This window comes from Peromyscus maniculatus, chromosome 4 (genome assembly GCF_049852395.1).
Source record: "Peromyscus maniculatus bairdii isolate BWxNUB_F1_BW_parent chromosome 4, HU_Pman_BW_mat_3.1, whole genome shotgun sequence".
Taxonomy (NCBI): Eukaryota; Metazoa; Chordata; class Mammalia; order Rodentia; family Cricetidae; genus Peromyscus; species Peromyscus maniculatus.
The window spans coordinates 46,132,392-46,152,671 of record NC_134855.1 but is presented as its reverse complement, the minus strand read 5'-3'; the positions used below and the strand labels follow the sequence as shown (position 1 = coordinate 46,152,671).

At 38.9% G+C, this 20,280-nt stretch overlaps 1 long non-coding RNA gene across 1 annotated transcript; it reads left to right on the top strand.

Annotated features, from left to right (window-relative positions):
• The first annotated feature begins 1,852 nt into the window (after positions 1-1,852).
• Positions 1,853-5,976, top strand: LOC121828664 (uncharacterized). Its single transcript, XR_006071132.2, has 3 exons — positions 1,853-2,046; positions 2,938-2,991; positions 5,693-5,976. It is a non-coding gene; the product is annotated as an uncharacterized LOC121828664 (long non-coding RNA).
• The last annotated feature ends 14,304 nt before the right edge of the window (positions 5,977-20,280 follow it).

Here is a 20,280-nt window from a genome sequence, read left to right as displayed (position 1 = left end):
TTCTTTTATGCTTTGGAGGATCTCATCAAATTTACCTTGAACAGTTCACATCCTGATTTTACCCATCTTCGTGGGTAGATTTGGTTGCATGTACCAATTTTCCTGGTTTAAGTTCAAACAGTTTTTCTGCTCTGGGTCTCCGTGTTTCTTCTTTGGGATATACATTCAGAGGGCTTGTGTATATCACAGATTCGAAACTGAACCACTTCTTTGTAGATTCACTGTTTAGCCACCCCACAATATTTGAACATTGGAAGTATGTCTGAGTACATATGTGAAATTGTTAAAGAATGGAATGAAAATTCCATCCAAGCTGTGAGCCAAAGTGCAATGGATAAATTTGGTATTTTAGTAACAATGATACTCAGTGAAAATAAGATGCTGGGATTTTTTCTTCTTGTTCTGTCCAAATAAAATTTTGTATTTATTTGAATATGGATCAATTAAATGGTCAAACGCTACAGAAAAAAATATTTGGTGAGTTGGGAGTCAGTAAGAGTCAGAACTATTGTGGTAAAAGAATACAATCATGAATGCTTCTAAAAATGATTGTGGGCAGAGCTGTGGCGAGGTGGTAAATCTAAACATTCCTCACTAAGGTACCTGAGCTTCATATATATTTAAGTTTTGGGATGGACTCAAGTCTGTCAGCAGTAGTCAGTCCTATTTCATTTAGTTTCACGTCTTCAAAGATGTCTAAAGAAATAACATGAGTTCAAATTTTATTTTAGTTTTCAATATTTTTACACAGTAAGGTCCTATTTTTTAAAGGCCAAAAAAAGAAAAAATCCCACCCACATTTCTTAAATGGCTTGATTCATTGAGTACTTCTGTGGGACAGGACGTGTTGACAGAAAGACAGTCTAAGGGGGGCTGGCGTGGTGGGGACTCATCCCGCGCTCTCGTTCAACACATGTTAATTTTGGAGAGGAATTATTTACGCTACCATTGCAGATGTTTAGCCTAGAAAAGACACTCTGGAGGAGGGAAAGGCTGATGGGTAAGGCTCACCCTGCAAAAATTTCTGGATCTCCCATTTCTAACAAGCTTTTGTTTTGATAAAAGAACAAAAACACATATTCTCAAGGTTTTATTTTTAAATTCCAGATGGAGTGTTTGCTTTGTTTTGCTTTTTTTTTTTTTTTTTTTTTTTAAAGGAGTAGATTAAGTTTAAAGTTAAGCATAGAGTTGGGGGAAAGGATTCATTCATTCTGGAAATGAGTTTTGATAAACTTGTACACACATAATCACTAAGACAAATATGTATCTGTCCAGTTCAGGAACTCTTAGCTCCTCTCACTAAACTATTTTTTTTCCACAATCACAAAAAAATTACATTTCAGTCTCTCAGCTACAAGCACATCTTGTGTGCTGGGTGGCACAGGTGGCTTGGGGCTGCCAATTAAAGCAGCACAGACACTGAATGTTTCCATGATCACAGAAGGTGCTGCTGCTCTTTAGGTTTGCTGAAGAACACAACGGTGTAGGTCCCAGCCAAAATCACTACCTAAATTTACTATCTAAGAGAATATGTATCTATTCATAGAGAACAGTAGACTTCTGACGATCAGAGAAGCGACCGAAGATCCAATTCCTGCTATCGTACTACCCCCTGGTTTCCAAAGCAGTGATGGATTTGTTGCTTTAGCGAGATAGGTACCAGAAGTTTCCTTGGGTTATCCTAAGATGCAGCCGCTGATCAGAAAAGTGCAGCCCATTAACAGGCAATGGGGTGTTCCTCGGAAGTCACTGTTTCCCTATAGAAGGTAGGCAATGAGCGTTCCACATTCTGAGAGTTGGGGAAAGGGGCTGGCCACACCCATTCCCACCTCATGGAACGTCTGAGATGGAATGAAGGGACAGCAGCGATGCCTGTGGTGGGTGATCCTTGAAAGAGCTCCAGCATCTTTGGCTGAAGACTTCAGCTGTCTGGGCACCCCGGTGATATCGAGGGGCTCCAGAGGGGTTCTATGGGTAACTAAAGCCACCCACAGATGTGGACTTCAGTGGAAGCTTAGGGTGACCTGTGACAAAAGATGGTTGGAGGTAACTTCCTCATGGCTTAGAATCATGGAGCACTTTGTGGTCTCAAGAAACAGGGGCCAGGAGGCAATAGACCTTGCGAGGTGACGTATTTCCCATAGAGAAGTGAAAGCAGGTTTCTTCTTTGTTAGCATGGAAAGCCCCACAATTTTTGGATGCACAAAGGGACTAAACTCCACCCCAAATGTGCTCCATAAGACTTCTTTCCAATCTACCATCTATATGTTTAAGTCAATTTTTAAGTGACTTGGGAAAAATAAAATAGATTCGATGTTACTTGCTGTAATAAGCGAGTGTTGCTGAACATAGCTCATGCATATCTTATGAAGGCAGAGGCAGCTGTGCTCTCAGAGCGTGCCCTGAGCTTTTGTATAAATAGCCCGCGTTTAGAAGCAGTTCAATTGACAAGAAACTCAACTGGGAAATTAGCACACGGAACCTGCCAACCTGCCAAGAAAACTTAAATCAAGGATTAAAAGAGTGAAGTCACTTTTAAAACACTTTTTGAATTGAATATATTTAAAGTCCAGGAAGCCATCTCTTTTAAAATGTTTGTTACATTTATTTTCTTATCATACGTATGGGCATGTGCCACAGAGCCTGTGTGGTTAGAGGACAGTTTGCATGAGTTGGTTCTCTTCTATCATGTGGGTCCCAGGGATTGAACTAAGGCTGTCGGGCTTGGAAATAAGTGTCTTTACCCTCTACGCTTTATCATCAGCCTGCAAGTTAGCATTTTAATTAGCAATTACAAGCCCACGATGTTCCAGCATAAATAGAACATTTGTAAGTAGTAACCACTTGTTTCTCAAATCCTAAATGAAGTTAATTTGTTCATTTAGGTAGGCTTACATGCATGACAAATAATTGCATTCTGTTTATTATTCTATACAGAACAGACTTAGAATATGTGGTAAAATTCATGACAAAAAGTTGTTTCATTTTCAGGTGAGTTCACCTACTTTCGAAATTTTAATGAGTATTTATATCTTCATTTTGTAGAACAGTATGTTAATTTAAAATAACCCCATTTTTTAATATGTATCAGACTTCTTATTGTTGTGACAAAATTCCAGCTATCTACAACTTAAGGCTGGAATGTAGTAGAATATTATTTTAAGGTGTGTTACTTTTGTTTATGTTGTATTTATTTAACTCTGTGAAGCTGTGTTACTGTGCCTGTATAAAACACCTACTGGTCTAATAAAGAGCTGAATGGCCAATAGTGAGTCAGGAGAAATGATAGGTGGGGCTGGCAGGCAGAGAGAATATACAGAAGGAGAAATCTGGGAGAAAGAGAAGAAGGAACAAGAGAAGGGGGAGGACTTCAGGGGCCAGACACCCAGGTACACAGCAAACCACAGAGTAAGATTTACAGAAGTAAGAGAACGAGAAAAGCCCAGAGGCAAAAGGTAGACAGGATAATTTAAAGTTAAGAAAACTGGCTAGCAACAAGCCAAGATAAGGCCGGGTGTTTATAAGTAATAATAAGTAGTAAGTCTCTCTGTGTGTGATTTATTTGAGAGCTGGGTGATGAGCCTCCCCGAAAAGAGTTAAAAAAAAAAAAAAAACAAACCAACAACACAGAAAGGATTTGTTTTAACTAATAGGTTCAGAATATTCAGTTTATACTCATTGCTTTATTGGTTCTCTGTCTTGTAATGCAGAGCATCAAAGGCATCAGGTCACCATCACTTGGGGACACTTCAGTACACAGAGAGACTTCACAGCTAAATATCATGAAAAAAACTTTTTCCAATGTAGAGAGCATGGGCTGAGATTTCTGTTTGTGTTTCTGTTTATCCTTTCTTACATTTATGTAGTTTGAATAAGAATAGCCCCCATAGGCTCATATAGCTGAATGCTTAGTCACATTAGTGGAACTGTTTGGGAAGGATTAGAAAGTGTGGCCTTGTTGGAGGAGGTGTGTCACTGGGAGTGTGCTGTGAGGTTTCAGAAGCACACACCACACACCCTCTCTCTCCTATCTATCTCCTCTCTCCTCTCTCTCTGCCTGTACCTGTGGATCGGTATGTAAAGCTCTCAGATACTGATCCAGTGCCATGCCTACATGCTTCCCACAATGATGATCATGGACTAACCCTTTGAAACTGCAAGATACCCCAGAGTAAGTGCTTTCTTTTATAAGAGTTGCCTTGGTCATGGTGTATCTTTACAGCAACAGAACACTGGCTAAAACAATGTATTTTCTGAGATTCTCTAGGGAGTTTTTCTATCTCTTGTAACTTTTTAGAGATTTCTGGCCAACTTTTGGTCACAAAACACAGTTTCAATATTCTTTGATCTTGATCTGTATTCAATCAAGAATATTTTCTCATTTGTGGATCATCTCCTCTACGGATAGAGGTCTGACTGTCCTCATTCTTTGTTTAATGTTAAAGGATTATTTGTGTTTTGGGATCTGGGAACTTACTCTTTGATTTTTTTTACAATAAGAACTTTCAAGTCTATGATGGTTTGAAAGAAAATGGCCCCTAAAGGGAGTGGCACTACTAAGAAGTGTGGTCTCATTGAAAGAAGCATGTCACTATGAGGGTGGGCTTTGAGGTCTCTTTTCTCAAGTTTTACTCAGTGTGATAGTCAACTTCCTGCTTCTTCTGGTCAAGATGTAGACAGCACCATGTCTGCCTGCACACTGCCATGCTCCCCATCATGATGATAATAGGCAGAACCTCTGAAACTGTAAGCTACCACCTCAATTAAATGTTGTCTCTACAAGAGTTGCCATGGTCATGGTATCTCTTCACAGCAATAAAAAACTATAACTAGATAAAATCTTTCATACGTTCTTTGTGGGCCTCAAGGTTATTATTACATGGAGGGTCCTGGCTATAGTACTTAACATCTGTGGCCAGGATACCAGGCCATCCCTATTCCAAATGACCATGAAGGGCCACATCATCATTCTCTCCAGGTATAAAGTTATGAGCCCAGGAACCAATCTCTTCAGGGATCCTTCATGAGGGATTTAAATTCCCTTTCATGATTTCTTACTTCAGAGCTTGTAAGGGAAGCATTCACAAATCCAGTCCCCCACCAAAGAAATTTTACCAAGGGGGTAAACAGAGGTTGGAGGAATCTCTGCAGGGGTATACAGTCCTAGGATGAAAATTTTCCAGTGTCCTTTTTGCAATGTTCTATCTCTTTTCTAAGTCTGAGGAGAGGTATTTCTTGAGAATGGGCTGAGAGTGAAGTGGAGGTGAAGGATAACGTATCAGAGGGAGGAAGGAGATGGGAGAGGAGGGTAAAGAGAACTCAGGTGCCAAGAAGAGGAGTAGAGGGAAGGATTGGAGTTGGAAAAAGAGAAAGAAAGGACCCAGGTAGGTCTGTTAGATTGGGCACCTGATTAGGATAATAAGGGCAGGTAATCAGTCCAAAGCATCTCTCAAGAATATTGACCCTTCATCTTTATGGCTGTCATTTTAAACCTATTTGTGAGGATAGACTGAATTTCTCATAGCATATCCAGTGAATACTCAGTTTCAACTTTAGAGCTGTCTTAGTGGACATAAATTCCTTGTTTTTTTTTTTTATCATGGAAATAGTCCTAAAACAACTCCTAATGACTTATTACTTTATTCATAAATCAGAATATCTCAATCCTCATCAAAGAAACTTCTCCTTACAGAAGATAGCAATTAACCCAGAAGCTCCCAACTGGTCAACGTGTAGAGAATACAGACTGTTGGGGTCCAGACCTAAATGGGATGTACATATTACACCCGCTGCCCCAAGACTCAAGGATCTTCACAGAAATGGAGCAGACAGAATGTAAGAACCAGAAGTGTCAAGAACATCAAGGAAACAGTATTTTCCAGAAACAACAGGGCAGTTGTACACGTGAACTCACAGAAATTATGACAGCATGCGCAAGACCAAAAACAAAAAACAAAAACCAACCAAACAAACAAAGACAAGGAAAGGTGGGCAGAAAATCCTGTCACTAGCTTAGGAGCTATTGGAATTTCCCCAGCACAGACGCTGGGAAAAGGAGTCAGTTTTCTTTAATGATGTGATCCCTGGTAGGTTGGCCACAACAAGTCTGGGCAGGCCCTGCTTTTGGTTCTAGCTGGGCAACACAAACTGGACTTGATAGGGGGAAAATACAGAGGAAGAAGAAATCCCAAAGTTGGGTGGGAAAAGATGGAGAGTGGAGATTGTGATTTCAGGAGGGGCTGGGGGATGAATGTGTCCAAAACACATTGCGTGGGATTATCAAAGAATTAACAAATATTATTTTTTTAATTTAAGTTTATAGAAAAAATTCAGTTTCTCTAAAAGACATACCAATCATGTATGTGTGTGTATGTGTGTGTTCATGTTTAACAAGATACCAATATATACATATTTATGTATTTTGTAACAGGGCTCTACAACATATAAAGAAATCTGACAATACAGAAATAATAGGACAACTTAGAGTACAGTTTATGGTTGCAACTTTCTTTTTTTAAAAATAATTGATGCAAGTGGACAAAAATCCACTATGGAAATATGAACACTGACAACCTGAATCAATCAACATTTATTGAACGTTATACCTAGCAAAAAATTCTGCAGTTTTTGAAATGTATATGAATATTTTATTAAACCATATGCTGATGTTTAAAATACACTTAATAAGTTTTAAAGGGTCAGGACTGGAGAGGTGGCTCAGCTGTAAAGTGCTTGCCCTACTGAACCCCTGAGTACAGATCTCCAGGCCCTAAACAAAACCAGTCATAGTACACAGGCCCCTGTCTTCTCTGTGTGTCTGCAGAAAATGGGAGGCAGGGACTGAGAAAGAAATCTCCAGAAGTTAGCTTGGTCACAGTGGAGAAAGTCCTGGTATTCAACAAGATAAAAAGGAGTAGAACACCCCAATATGTCCTTTGACCCCCAAGAGCACACAGTCACACAACATTGTTGGTTTATAGCCACTGCAATAACTAGGGAGAGTTGCCTGCATGAGCGTGAGTAGGGAGTTATTTTCTGGAGCAAAGGCAGCTTAACCAGTGTCTGAATCAGAGAAGAACACAATGGTCCACCACCAGCCACTGTCAACTGCCTAGAACTCCTCCTCCGAGGGTGGAGCCTCCTGAGGACCTCTCCCCTCTACAATTGAGTGTCGATGGTCTCAGCTTTGCACTGCCTTGTGCATGTCTCCACAACTGCTGTGACCACATGGCAATACATAGATTAATAGAAATGGGTTAATTTAAATGTAAATGTAAGAGCTAGTTAATATAAGCCTGAGCAATCAGCCAAGCATTATTAATACAAGCCTCTGTGTGGTAATTTGGAAAGCCCTGCCAGGTAGTTGGGATCAGGCTGACTGGACAGAAACTCTACCTCCGTTTACACTGCACCATTATGTTTGTTTTCGGTAGAGTTTCTATTGGGTGCAAGCTACCATGCTGAGAGACCACAGTATGCCCAACAGTGGGTTGTTAGGGTGAAAGGAGCTCTTACTGACAACCAGGAAGAAAATGAGATGTCAGCCTTAGAACCACAAGGGCTCCTCTGATTCTCAGTTTCAGCCTGGGGAGACCCTGAGGGCAGAGTTTACTTGAACTTGGCCTGGAGCTGTGAACTAGGGAGAGCTGGTGAGTAATGAATTCTGCTGGCTTTGGAGTGGCTTGTTGTGTAACAGGGGCAAACACAGCAATGTTCTAAGCTTCCTGGGCATTTCTCTGCCAACTTCTGGCATCTGCCATTTTCTCAAGAAATGTCTGTCAGCAGCAAGAACTGAGGCTGTAATGTATGTATACCAAATAATGGGAAAAACACAGCCCATGCTGAGGGACACTTACCAAGTGAACTGAACAGTATTCCTCAGAAGCCTCAGAGAATGGGCTGGGAAAAGGGCTCAGTTGGTAAGGAGTTTGCTGCCCAAGTTTGCTTTCCCAGAACTGATGGGAAACATCCAAGAGCAACAGTAATTCCAGAACTGGGAAGGCAGCAACAGACTGGGTGCACTGGTCAGCTGGCATTGCTGAATGAGTAAGCTCAGTGAGAGACCCTGCCTCAAAGACCAAGATGGAGAGTGACTGAGGAAGACACTGTGTGCATATGTCCATGTGCACCAACACACACACACACACACACACACACACAGGAAAAAAACAGTTAAAAAGAGAATCAAATTTTTAAACTGTCAAGAAATGCAATAGGATTGAAAGGAATAAGGAAAACTGAAATGGTACAGTCAAGGCAAAAATGCAACTTTGTGTTAAAACTTGGAGGAAGAAAAAAAGACATTCAGGAAATTTACATAAAGTCTATAAAATTCACTAGCATTATTGTATCAATATTACTTCTTGAATTAAGAAAAGTAGCTGTATTATAATAATTATAAGATGATGCCCTTGTTTTGAGCCAACATTTTATTCCAATCTTCAGAGATTTTTAAAAACTAGCAAATAATCATATCAACAGAATAAAAAATAAAATTATATTTATTTCAACATATTCAGACAAGTCACTTGATAAATTCCACACACCCATTTATGATAAATTTAAACAACAATAAAATCCATATTCTTTGCAAACCAAGAATAAAAGAAATCTCAGTATGATAAGAAAGATGATCAATAAAAATTCTTCAGCCGAAACCATATTTAATGGTAAAATATCCAACAGTTCCCCTATATAGAAAAAAATTCAAGGGAAAGATAGCTGCCCTCATCATTTAAAAAATACCATTTGCAATGGAATCAAAATGCTGAAACACTTAGGATACTGGGCTTGTGGTGTGTGTGTGTTTGTAAGTTCTGGGAATAGAACCCTGAATTGCCCCAATGCTAGGTTAGACATTTAATAAGAATACACAGAATCTATATGCTAAAAACTATAAAAATATTGCCAAGAGAAACTAGTGATGATAAATTACATGGAGAGAAATTAACCTTGTTTGGGGATTGGCAGATCCCCAATGTGGGACACACAGTATTCCAGAGGTCTCCCAGGTCCTCTATTACCAGAATCTTCTAATCTTGTAAGGATACTGGGATGCAGCCCCACAGTGTGGGATTGCTGGTGACAGAGATGAGCATATAAAGACAGTGTAATTGTTATGGGGGCAAACAAGTAAAATTGTTACATCTTCTATTTCCTTTTCTAAAAAGTAGATATTTAAAGCTAAGCACAAAATAAACATATGAGAGAGAGAGAGAGAGAGAGAGAGAGAGAGAGAGAGAGAGAGAGAGAGAGAGAATACAGATAATCTCAGATTGTTTTCAATTATTTCATCTTAATGAGAACAAGTGATGTGAGATGAAAAGAAAGGGGGAAACTAAGAAAATGTGTGGTTGGAAAATTATATAGAAGATAACAATTTCTCTCTCAACATATCACTGAGAATACTGGCAAGCTATCATTTTCAACTGTCAGAAACTGTAAGGAAAGCATCTTAGTAGCAGAGAGGAAGGCAGTATCAGCCAGCCCCATCTGTCAATCAATGCTTGCTGGGTTATTTGTAGAGAGATGTTGGGGGGCGTGGTACTGAGTAGGAAAAAAATGTATTTTGAATGAAAGTAAAACTGAAGGTTCTAACTTGGTTTCTATTGCTGTGATAAACACTATGACCAAAAGCAAGTTAGGGGAGGGAAGGAGTCTTTTGGGAGTTCAGGTTCATAGTCCATCATTGAGAGGAGCCAAGGCAGGAAACTCCAGGTGGCAACCTGGAGGCAGGAACTGAAGCAGGCGCCACAGAGAAATGCTGCTAATTGGCTTGCTCTCTATGGCTTGCTCAGCTACTTTTTTTTATACATCTCAGGCCCATCTGCCCCGGTGTGGTACCATTTGTGGTTGGCTAGTCCCTCTTACATAAATTAGCAGTAAAGAAAATGGCCCACAGACCCACAGACATGGCCAGATAGATGCCAATCTGACAATTCCTCAGTTTAGGTTCCCTCTTCCCAGGTGACTTTAGTTTGTAACAAGTTGACAACCAAACAACAAACAAACAAGCAAACACCCTCACCTGCACAGCTAGATGTTAAGACTACGTCAGAGTTTTACTTAGGATATTTAACATGTTAGAATTACATTTCGCTATTTTTAGTTTTAAAGGAAAGCCTGTATTTGGTTATGAAATCCACTAGTACAGGAATGATTTTCCCACCAAAGGATGTGCTTAATATATAGGCTTTATATTTCATAAACATAGATCCTTATTTCGCACAAGAAATAGTAGGAGATATAATCTCACTATAGTATTATATTAAGTATGAATATATATGTCCTAAAACTGTAAACTTCATTATAAGTGAATTTAAAGCCAATGGACTTCACAAAGTGGTATGATGTCCTGGAGAAAAGAAAAAATACTGGAGACATTGGAAGTCCTGGGGCAAAACCTCTTTCTTACAGAAGGTTTGGTAGTTTTTCCAGACATTAGTGAGTTCATAAACACTCCATCTTGTGGAGTGATGGGTCTGTGTTTCTTCCACTTGAGTCCAAGTGAGCTGTGACTGCTTTAGCAAATAAAAGATGTCAGACATGGGGCTTTGTTATTGCAGAAGTCAGGAAGTATTGGCCCTGGTCTGGGTAACAACCAGTGCCCCCCCAAACCACCACATATGAAAAGCACCCATAGTCACTCCAACTGAGCCCAGCCCTCCTACTGTCTCCTGCCAATGTGCTAGCTACTAAGTGGACTGTTTTGGTGTCAGACCACTCAGTGGAGCACATCACTAAGTGACTTCCACTGGTGCCACACAAAACAAGGACTTACAAGACTGCGCACTATCAAAACCCAACTTTTGAGATGAAAAATAAAACTCTATTTTCTTTTAACTCACACTTTGGGGATAGTAAACAAAGGATGAGCCATTTTATAATGAACAAAAGCAAGAAAACAACTGATAACCCCTAATAATGATGGACAAATAATCCAGAAAAATATTATAGCAATAAACTGATTTTCTTATATTTTTATTTGTTTCAGGATGGTTGAGGCATTATCTAAAAGATACCTTGAATCCATAAGCAGAGTAGATTGAAAAGAAAATGAAGAAGTACAGCAGGATCTTTAAATAAATATAATAGATAATTAAATGAAACTTTTTAATATTCCAAATTGTAGTCATCAAGAAGCTATCATAACAAGCTGTAAATTGTCTTTCATGGTCTCATTTTATGAAAAACAATAAGCAAGTGAGTTCACTTTTACTGAGAAAAGCCACCACATCACTGAGTTTAAGAAGCCATGTGTTAGGTCACAGACACCAGGAGGTGGCTTATGGTCTGCTGAGAAACAGCTAATGCCTCAGAACACTGCCATCTTCCTCCATACACAAGGCTCTCCACACATCAGCCAAGGATGCTTTTGTCACTATGGTCCCTACTACCCTGAGGGTCAAAGTCACGGTGAACAGAATAATCTCAGTAATATTTTATCACAGAATCTTTTTGTTTCTTTCCTTTTTCCATGCCAGGGAAGAAAACCAGGGTCCTCTGCATGCTATGCAAGTGCGCTACCACTAAGCTGGACCATCAGGCTGAACGTTATTTTTCTGATCTTTGAACTGGACTTCCCCCTTTCCTCAGAGACTGTTCATTTGTTTGTTATTTAGTTCCCACATGACGTTGAACCCACCGAAACTTAATTTTGGTGTGTTGAACTTGGCTCCTTGATGTGAAACACAATACTTACATCAACACACATGTGAAACCCACTGATGTAGTTCCATTCAAGCAGACCAAGTTAACTAAACACATAAAAGTGTGGAACAGAAAGTCAAAAGATAATACTTATATGTTATTTTTCCTGTCAGTCAGAAAACTGAAACCAACAGGGTGCACAGAATTTACTTCCGTTTCAGCTAATTATAACACCATGGTTTAAACAATTCTACTACAAAAATCTGCTTCAAGTGAAGAAGGGATGCTATTAATAATTGTACCAATTAATTGGCTAATGTCAAAGTTTCAGGTAACAAATCTTTGATTTAAAATTTTCCAATCTGCTAGTACTCTAATTCTCATCTCCAAAACATAGTAAATGTTGCTGATGAAGTTTGGTTAATAAACCTAACAGGCATTTATCACAGCTTATAATTAAATTGAGTCTACTCATAAATATGTATGACATTTTTTAAATAACGATGAAACATTTCATAGGATGTATCATAACATGTAGTTTCAACAGTTAAATGTGGTGATATATTGTGTAACCTAATAAAATTTGCCTGAAGATCAGAGAATAGAGAAAGCCACTAGATTAAACATAGATGCCAGGCAGTGGTGGCACACACCTTTAATCCCAGTACTTGGGAATCACACGCCTTTAATCCCAGCACTAAGAAGGAAGTAATATGCCTCGGCAGAGAAAGGTACATAAGACGTGAGGAGACAGGAACTGAACCTTTTCAGGCTGAGGAGTCCCAGAGGTAAGTGGTGGCTGTGGCTTGTTCCTTGGTCTCTCTGATCTTTCAGCATTTACACCAATATGTGGCTCTGGGCTTTTTATTAAAGACCATTTAGCAATTTTTTTTTGTGTAACAGTTAAAAATTAAGTATAAAAATGATAGGTATACAGATGATCAATAGGTAATATATAGGTAGGAAGGTAGGAAGGCAGATGAGAGATAGATGATAGAGCAATCCAAGGGACTATGAAGAAAGAGTTCTCATGTCTGACTTCCTTATCCTAATGTGACACAGAAAGAATCCTAGGGGTATCATTCTGTGAAAATATCATTGTAATCTTAAATTAAACCTACTTCTTTTTGTGTTGTTTTGTTTTGTTTTCGAGACAGAGTCTCTCTGTGTTGCTCTTGCTATCCTGGCACTTGCTCTGTAGACCAGGCTGGCCTCAGACTCACAGAAATCTACCTGCCTCTGCTTCAGGAATGCTGGGATTAAAGTCATGCACCATCACTGCCTGGCTAATGGTACTTTTTTATTTAAAAAAAAAATTATTCATTTTGCATACCAACCACAGATCCCCCTCTCATCCCTCCTTCCACTCCCCCTGCCCCCACCTAACCCACCTTGACCTACCCCTCATCCCCTCCTCCAAAAAGGTAAGTTCTCCCATGGGGGAACAACAGAGTCTGGTACATTCAGTTCTTAAAGGACCTCAACAAGTGTGTTTAACTTAAAACAGCATCCCTTCTTGGAAGCAATGTCTGCAACCAAGATAATTGTTTTGAGACATTATATATACATCTTAAGTATATATATTCAAGACAATACATATCTCATTTATGCCCTAGCATAGCTGCCCCTGTGTCAGCTTCTGTGAATATACTCACAGCTTACTACAGTGTACATGTTCTCATTACATTGCTATTTTATACCCAAATATATATTACTGTTCATAGGAGAATCTTTTTCTGATTGCTATTTACATTGACAGATCAAAATTATAGACAGTCTCTAATTTATGATAGCTCAATTTGTGACTCTCCACTTCCCTACGTTGTGAAAATGAAACAGCACATTCATGTGCATTGAGTGTATGTCAATGGTGAGTTCCCACATAAACATTCCTTTTCACCATTATTCAGTACTCAGTACATTCATGAAATATTTAATTGCTTATTATTGTAATGGTTAATCCTGACTGTCAACCTGACAGTGTTTAGAATCACCATGTGACAAATCTCTGGCCCTGTCCTGGAGGGATTTCTAGATTCGGGTAACTGAAATGGGGAACCCCACCAAGTGCAGCAGCCTCATTCCGTGGGTTAGGATCATGAATGGAGTCAAAAGCAGAAAGGAAGCCGAGCATCCCCATTCATGTCTCCCTGCTGCAGGACTGCGGATGCAAACTGAGCAGCTGTATGAAGCTCCGGCCTTCATGGCTCCTCTCCCACAATGGACTCGACCCTCGAGTTCTGAGCCAGAATAAACCCTTTTGCTTTAAGCTGCCTTTGTCAGGTTTGTTTTTTTTTTCTCATAACAGGAAGACAGGCAACTAATACAATTGCACAATGGACTGTTTGTGAGATGATTTTGCCCAACTGTAGACTAAGGCAAGTACTCTGAACACACAGGAGCATGGCCAAGCTATGAGGTATGCTCTTAGGGGTATTCAATGCACTTTCATCTTGAGATAGTTTCAACTTACAATGGATCACTGGAATACAATCTGGGTCAGGAAGCAAATATATCAATAGATGCCGAGAAGCCTTATGTAATTACTGTCTCTTGGGAGTTCTACGAAACTTTGCATAGGACAAACAGGAGAAGCAAATAGCAATAAAATAGATGTGAAAGTATTCTACTCATAACACAGTTTCACCAAAGTCAATCTAACAGTCAGCCTCTACCGGGCATGCTTCCCTAGAAATCCTTCTCGAACAAATGTAATTGCTTTCTTTTTCTCTTCTTTCAGCTTTACTCAAAACTCTAACAACGTCATTAGGAAACCTTTGGAAAGATGACGAGCCAAACCCATGCAGGGACCTCTGAGACATGTCCCTATTCCTGGCTTGAGTTGATTCGGAGACAGCTTGAGAATTTCTGTATTTTGTGTGGTAACATCTTAGCAGTGTTTTCTAACCATTCATGTTTTTACCTGGTCACTATAATGAAGAAGATATAAGAAAGTGCGACATGTGTGACTCAGAGAATTAGCTTCCCACGACCCCCAAACACACAGGAATACAATCTTGCTTCATACGAATGCATACATATCCTTACATTCTTTAAGCCAATGCAAATTTTGTGTACCCTTAATTATAGAGAAACAAAAATTTCAGTTAATAAACCTTCATTAAGTCATGTGATAGCTATTCTCAATTGTCAACTTGATTGTATCTGGAATTAACTAATATCCCCAAATCCTGTGAGGAATTTTTGCTTTATTTGAAAGTGGGAAGATCAACGTCTGATTCAGATCTTTAAGATAGGAAGACACAACTTTAATTCAGATTTTTTGAGCTGGAAAAACCCACCTCTAATCTGGGCCATGCCTTCTTCAGGGAGTCTATGTAAGGACATGGAAGAAGGAAATTTTGCTCTTTGCCTGCTTGTCTTCACCTTGCTAGCATGTCCATTCCTTCACTAACATTAGAGCCTACTTCTTCAGGATTCCAGCGCATACTAAAGACTGGCTGAGACACACAGCCTCGTGGACATAGAAACTACTAGATTCTTGGACTCTCTATTCATAGCTAGCTATTTTTGTATCAGCTGGATCACAGCATGTAAGTCATTCTAATAAGTATCCTTTCTGCATATAAAGATCCATTCATCCTGACTAATACAAGTCCTATTACCTATGTTTAATGAATCCTGACATTAAAGAAAATTAAGCAGATATGTTATAAGAGAACTATTTCAACAGAGATGCCATCTGAATTAATGATCCAAGAAAAATATGTATAGGATTTCCATTGACAGACACCCTGATATAAAAGCTTCTTTCAGAAGTTAACAACCTTGCTTTATAAACTACCATATCCTTTTTGTTTGACAGATGAATGATGATCACATTCTTAGATCTCGTAATATGCGAGACTAGAATCACATAAGCCACCTCACCATTCGGCCTTAAAATTACCAATGAATTTTCCAAGGAAATTGTCTGCAGAATTAAAGGCGTTTTAACAGAAATAGTAGTCTAAAGATATGAATTATAGAAATGTGACTGTCTTAAACATGCTGAAATATTAAAGCTAGTCACAAGACTGTAGACTTGCCATTTTTGATAAGTAGGGTGTCACCTCAGTCTCATTTTAATAATTGAAAATCAAAATGCATTTATTCTTTGTTTGAAGTGCAAGAGATTAAACACAGGGCTTCACACAGCCAGGGCAATGCTTTACCACTGTGTCTGTTCCCCATCCCAGAACACATTCATTCTTAAGCAAGGAGAGCCCCTAAGTAATCGGTAATTCTCTAACAGCAGGGCTGACTTCTCGACACAGGAAGATGTCCCTGCTCATCCCCAAGTGTTCTGTTGATACCTTCCACCAGAGAAACACCATCCTCTAGATCTTTGAGGTTCAGCAGCAGGATTCTGGATCCTCCTCCAATCACCCATGCCTAGAGGGACACAATTTTATACTGGAGGCAGCTGGGACCAAGTACCTGCCACTGAGCAAACTTGGACAGAATTACAGCATCATACCAGAACATCATCTTATTTCAACAATAAATGCAGAAAAATTAAAGATAGCCATAAGACTAAAGGCTTGCCATTTTTGATAAGTAGGGTGTCACCTCAATCACAGTGGCACCCACTTTTATTGTCTTCAGCTCCCCACCTTTATTTAGTTATTTTCAAGGCTCTTTACAAACATTCATGTTCAATGTTTGTTTGTTTTTCAAGTTTTAAATTGTTCTTAACAGTCAGGAAAGCTAGCACATGACTAAGGAACAAGGGTTACACTTTCCATTCAGAATCATTGATGACAGAGAGATAAAAGTATTGCATAGTGTCGATTGCAAACATTTTCTAATTGAACATAAGCAAACTCTATTCTAAGTTATTCCAAGCAGGGTTAGGGTAAAGACTTTGGGGTCAGCTATAACTTTAGCCATTCTCAAGCTCCCATGATCTTAGGTTCGTCAAATGACTAAGGTTACTCAAATTATTGTTTTGATTTTGGCCTTCCCAAGATCAGACTCTAAATTTAGAAACAAACAAACAAATAAGCTACATTCTTAAATGATGTCATTTTCAACAAACACTGTCTTTGGAAATTCCCAGAGGGATCTTGGGAAAAAATGTTTTAAAACATTCTTTCATCTTAAAAAGCAGAACTTATTAATTTTATAGTTGTTTTATATTCTATATTTCTTACCTCAAAGCTACCCTGAGAATTTCATGGAAAGAGTTGCAAATGACAAGATAATTCATACTGGTGAACTGGGTCTAATATAAGTATTTTAGAGATGGTACACTTTCCAGAGTGGGAAGTGAGCCCTGGAAAAGTATATGTGGTTTTGCTGTCCATAACACATTTTTATCCTAGGAACTACTTGTCATTCTTTTATGAGTTAATAACATGTAACCCCAACAGAGCAAGTTGCTCTCCATTCCAATTGTATGGTCTTTGAAATAAAGTGATGACAGCCAACTAAGCAGCTGAGTCCCGACAGGCTCATTTTCTTTTTCTGGGACACTGCACCAAACGTTCTGCTCTAAAGTTATAAGCTAGAAATCCAGGGTTCAACAAGGTAGAGTCTGAGAGCCTGGTGAGAAAGACAGCACCACTCACTGATGAACCCTGGGAACTGGCTGACCTTAGATCACTTTCAGCATGGAACAAAAGACAGAGGCGAGATTTCCAAGACTCTGGTCCCAAAGCAGATGATGTTATGAAGACACACTGGTGGCTCAAAATGCAGGGATAGCTGGGTGTAGGGTATGCATCTATAATCCCAGCACTCAGAGAGCTGAAGAAAAACAGTCATGAATTCCATGCCAGCCTGTGTCACAGAGAAAGAACCTTTCTCAAAATAAAAATGAGTAAATAAATGAAGAAGGTAAGAAAGGGGCAGAGAGAGAGAGAGAGAGAGAGAGAGAGAGAGAGAGAGAGAGAGAGAGAGAGAGAGAGAGAGAGAGAGAGAAAGGGATGGAAGAAAGAAGGAAGAGAACAAATCCAGGAGGGAATTAATTAATGGTATGAGGGTTATTTAATGGTATGTTTTGTGAAAATGCTAATATCATCTCTATTTTCTAGTCTCTGTATTATGTGTTATGTATTTCTTCTTTTAAAGCTAAGGCTCAGCAGTTTAGTTGAATAAGAAGGCATATTCAAATGAAATGAAGACCTTTACTGATTACTCTTTCTTTTGTAGCAACGTAATTGTTTGCAGAATCTCAGTAAACATGCCTTGCTTTTACTGGAGGAAGTTGTACATTCATCTGTGCATCTAAGGCTGTCCATGGTGTTTAACACTGGAGGCTATCGTCTACAGTCAGCACAGGCTAGCCCTTGGCTAAGAAGCAAGGGTTACACTGGCCACGTGGTCTCAATGTCAACAAAAAAGGAGAGAAAAATACAGTGCAGTATCAGCTGCAAACATTTTCTAGTTTATCATAAAGTGTTCTTGAAATGATTCCAATCTAATAGTAGGGTAAAATATAAAAGATGAAATGTGGAAAATAGAGTGCAAGTGATTAACCATCAATAAAGCCTAAGGTTAATTTCTACAATGTTTAATGAATAAAATAATATGCATAAAATAACTGTGTAATAAGCATGCATGTAAGACATAAGTTAATATTTAAAGGACTGAAAATTCCCATTGGCCCTCTCCTGCAAAGGAAGTGGCAATAGGAAAATAAAAAAAAATAAGATACACATAAATTAGCTGGGCGGTGGTGGTACAAGCTTTTAACCCCAGCACTAGGGAGGCAGAGGCAGGTGGATCTCTGAGTTTGACAGTTGTGTGTTCCCACCAGGTAGAGAAGAGTTCACTTAAGCCTCCCTTAGCTTCCAGATGGTGCTGGTGGCCAACTTCAGCTTGTAGCTACACCCTGCCCACTTCTTCATCCATGTTTATGTTGTCTTCTGCTGTGTGTGTGTGTGTGTGTGTGTGTCTATGTGTGTGTTTGTGTCTCTGTGTGTATCTATGTGTGTGTTTTTTCTTCCTCTTTTTCTCATAAGGACTGCTGTGATTAGGTTGAGGGCTGACCAAGATAGTATAGAATTAACTAACCTATTCATTTTTAATAAAATCTAGAGAGACTGGCCCTGCCTACCAGTGTAATATTCACAAATTCTAGGTATTAAAAGCTGGGATTTTCTTTAAAAGAGGAAATTATTCTATCACTATAACTATTACTAACAAAAACATTTCAAACACTGGGGTGGAGAAAAGGAAGACTACTAACCCAGAACATTAAAAAAAAACTTTGTCAAAATTACCAAGAAAGCATGAAAAAATAAATTAAGGAAAACCCAAGCATATCCATTTTAAAACAAATATAAATGCTTGAGTTCTACTATGAAATGAAAAAGACTCCTATGGGTGTCAAAAACAAACCTTCAAGTTTAGGCTAATGATAAAAGATCTAATTAAAATAATTAAAAGATGTCAAAATGGAATTATACATAAAAAGGAACACACAAAAGTAGCACTATTAAAATCAAAATAGAACTTAAACACCAGTAAAAGGATCATATAATCCATTTTTATTGATCAAAGGCTAATCAACAATGAAATAGAATATTCAAAAATTTATGCTCAATGCTATATCTTTAAAAAATAAATAGATAGATAAATAAATAAATAATTGTCACATGCAAAATGAAACAAACAGGCCACTAAAAGAAAACATGCCTTTGAAGAATTTTATGAATTAGATTTCCCCTCTGGGCATGCCTGGAAGGGATTCCCTAGACTAGGTTAATTGATGTGGGAAGACCTACACTAACTGTGAGTGGCACTATATTCCATGGGATAGGAAGAAAGAGAGCCGAGCACCAGCATCTGTCTCTTGCTCTACTTCCTAGCAACGCATACACTATGGCCAGCTGTCACAGTCCTGCCACCCTGACCTCTCCTGGTACACATGACTTAACCCGGGGTGCGATGAGCTAAAATAAGCCCTTCCTTTCTTAAGAGACATTTGTTTGGTATTTAGTCACAGCAACAACACGAGTAACTAATATAAATGGTTGGGGGTTGACAACTAGAAAAGGTACTGACCCAGAAGAAGAGGAAGAAGGTAGAGGCAGACCTCCTTCATGGAAGGGAGGAAACATACAAAGACGCTTTATAACAAACAAGGAAGGAAGTCCCAAGGAAAACCTTCCACTAGGTACTGAATAGTAGAATACTATTAAGAGGTTAAAGGTAGGCAAATAAATGTGTTTGCCTGGAGGAATTACATGCATATAATTATGTAATTATGTGTGCTCCAAGATATTATTTATTGTATGGCAACTGAAACAGAATGTACTAGATCAGTGAATTTATGAGAACATGGTTTGGCCAATTAGATGTATGAAGATATTGGCAAGACAAGGAGGAAGCACCAGTGACAATGGAGTTCATAGAATTGAAACAAATGATTATTTGCAAAGAGTTAACTATTTAGATGCCACTTCTAATGCCTCAAAGAGTAGGTTAAGATTAGATTCAGTTGCAAATGATAGGAAATTAAAATCAACAACCACTTGCAAAAATTATGGCCCTCTTCTAGTGTTCAGGCCAGATGGTAAATCGTTCCACTGTAACAGAGTACTGAACTCTCTATATTCTATTTGTGTGTGGCCTTAACGCTGTGGTTCATGATGGTGATAATCCATTCCAAGTCACAGAAAG